General features: G+C 42.3%; 1 pseudogene; it reads left to right on the top strand.

Moving 5' to 3' along the window:
- The first annotated feature begins 552 nt into the window (after window positions 1-552).
- On the top strand, window positions 553-1502 carry LOC101724933 (cleavage stimulation factor subunit 1 pseudogene; annotated as a pseudogene).
- Window positions 1503-2603: the final 1101 nt, after the last annotated feature.

Genomic DNA, 2603 nt, shown 5'->3' with positions numbered 1-2603 from the left:
TCAACTGGCTCAATCATCTAAGGACAACATTAAATAACTCATTTTTTCTAATTTAGATGTCATTGCCAGGGGTGACAAAAGTTTTTTCCTTGACCAAACTTTAGTTAGGCTTCTGAAACTTCTCTTGGGCCACCCATGTACTTCCTTGTAAAATCTGGTTTTAAGAAAACAGTTTAGCAAGCTCCTCCCCACTCTCAATATCTGATCATTGTTGGTACCTGATCAGGTTCTTCATCTTCCACTACCCTCAGGTGATTTCTAATCACCCTGGTCTGTCTTTGACAAGAATCTTGTTAAGTTGGTTTATCTTCCTTATACTTAATGTTTCCTCTTAGTAATTTTCTATCCTCTTACCCTTACACTGTTCCTTGGCTATAAATTCCCACTTGCTTATCATGTATTCCCCAATCTCTATCCCACTGCAAGACCCATTACCATAGTCCCTATGGTAATCATCAACTATCATGATGGTTTTGAATAAAGTCTTCTGTATCATCTTTAACAAGTGCCATTAAATAATTATTTGAAAAAAGTACTTGCCATACTACTCATATGGCAGTGTCAAAAAAAGTAGCTTGGATGTCTTATTGGAGTATAGAAGCTGATGCTTCTACAGAGATCCTCGACACAGAAAGAATGTTGGCCAAAAGTGCCATGCCGATAGAGGTCATGATGAATGAGACCGCACAGCAGAACATGGAAAACCATCCAGTGATCTAAACTCTTTAGGAGCACGTCGATGAAGTCACGTGTCTCGCTTTCCACCCAACAGAACAGATCCTGGCCTCTGGGTCAAGGGATTATACTCTTAAATTGTTTGATTATTCCAAACCATCTGCAAAAAGAGCCGTCAAATACATTCAGGAAGCAGAAATGTTACGCTTCGTTTCCTTTCACCCTTCTGGAGACTTTATACTTGTTGGGACTCAGCACCCTACACTACGCCTTTATGATATCAACACCTTTCAGTGTTTCGTCTCTTGCAGTCCTCAAGACCAGCACACCGATGCTATATGTTCTGTTAATTACAATCCCAATGCCAACATGTATGTAACTGGTAGCAAGGACGGCTGCATCAAATTATGACGGCTGCATCACACCTTTTGAAAAAGCATACGATGGTGCTGAAGTCTGTTCTGCCATTTTTCCAAAAAATTCTAGATACATTCTGTCCAGTGGAAAAGGCTGTAGCTAAACTTTGGGAGATATCAACAGGACGAACGCTGGTCAGATACACAGGTGCAGCTCTGAGTGGACGGCAGGTGCAGAGGACACAGGCCGTCTGTAACCACACGGAGGACTACGTGCTGCTGCCTGACGAGAGGACAATCAGCCCCTGCTGCTGGGACTCGGGGACTGGGGAGTGGAGAAACCTCCTCTCCCTGGGTGGGGCGCAGCGACACGTACCCTGCATCGTGCACTCGCCCACCAAGCCTGGCTTTAGGACGTGCAGTGATGACTTCGGAGCGCGGTTTTGGTGCTGGAGATCAATCCCGGAATGAGCCGCCTTGCCTCGCCTTCGCTGGTAGGTTCTTATCTCGAGGACTCTGCCCCCTCCCTGTGTCCTGTGACCAGTCGCACAGTTGTGCTGCCACCTCTGTCTACATCCTTGAATTGTACAAAGGAATCTTTTTTTTTTTTTACCTTGATGTAGAATCATGGTGGGAAAAGTTGAAAACAGATCTGTGCCGTTCTGCATTCACTGACTATTACAGTGTGATTTTTATCAGTTTGGTTTTTTTTGTACCAGGGATCGAGCTTTGGTCCTTGCGCTTGCGCAGCAGGGGATGAAGCCACTGAGCTAAATCCCCGGCTTTATCAGTTTTTAAAAATACAAGATTTGCCATTTCATTTGACTCTCTGATGACTTGGAAAAAGATAAAATATTAAAATGCTTTCTAGATCGCAAAAAGAAAAATTCAGTGCAAACGTCCATATTGTTATGTGTAAGTCTGAGAGCAGTCAAATTTCATTTTCTGAAAGGACAATCTTGGTAATTACTGCCCTCGACCTAATCTCATTTTACTTTGCTGTAGTGGGTTGCATGTCCGCCTTAACTTTAATAAGCTCCCAATCTTCTTCTACACTGGTTAACTTCAATACTGCATCTGTTTTTGGGAGCACTAGAAAGAGGCAAAAGTTAAAAAGAAAAAAATTGGCAGCCTGGTATGAATAAGCTACAGAAGGTGAAGATCTCCTCATACAATAAATACTGTTTCTTCAAGTTAGGAAAGGGCCACATATTTGACATCAGAGATCTTTCCTTGGGTTTGGAACATTTTCTCTTTATTTTTTATTTTTTGGTACGGGGAATCGAACTCGGGACCTTGTGCTTGCAAGGCAGGTGGCAGAACCACTGAGTTAAGTCCCCGGCCCTGGAACATTTTCTCTTTAAGAACCCAATGGGAAAGTATAAGAATACTTTCAGGGAAATAGTGTGGGAGAATGAAACAAAAATCTCAAGGCTGACATGGCTTTTAAGGGGCAATATGGACATTATTCCCATAGTGAAGAAAACGGTTTTGTCCTCAGCTTACTTATAGCCTCATTTTCTGGGGTTAATTCATTTGTCTTTCTTAAGTAATTATTAGCTAATACCTTAA

The sequence above is a fragment of the Heterocephalus glaber genome, unplaced genomic scaffold (genome assembly GCF_053883595.1).
Source record: "Heterocephalus glaber isolate CG9 unplaced genomic scaffold, H.glaber_assembly_v1.0 deba00001577, whole genome shotgun sequence".
Classification (NCBI taxonomy): domain Eukaryota; kingdom Metazoa; phylum Chordata; class Mammalia; order Rodentia; family Bathyergidae; genus Heterocephalus; species Heterocephalus glaber.
Note: the sequence above shows the minus strand (reverse complement) of the source record. Positions and strands in the feature narration are given on the sequence as shown.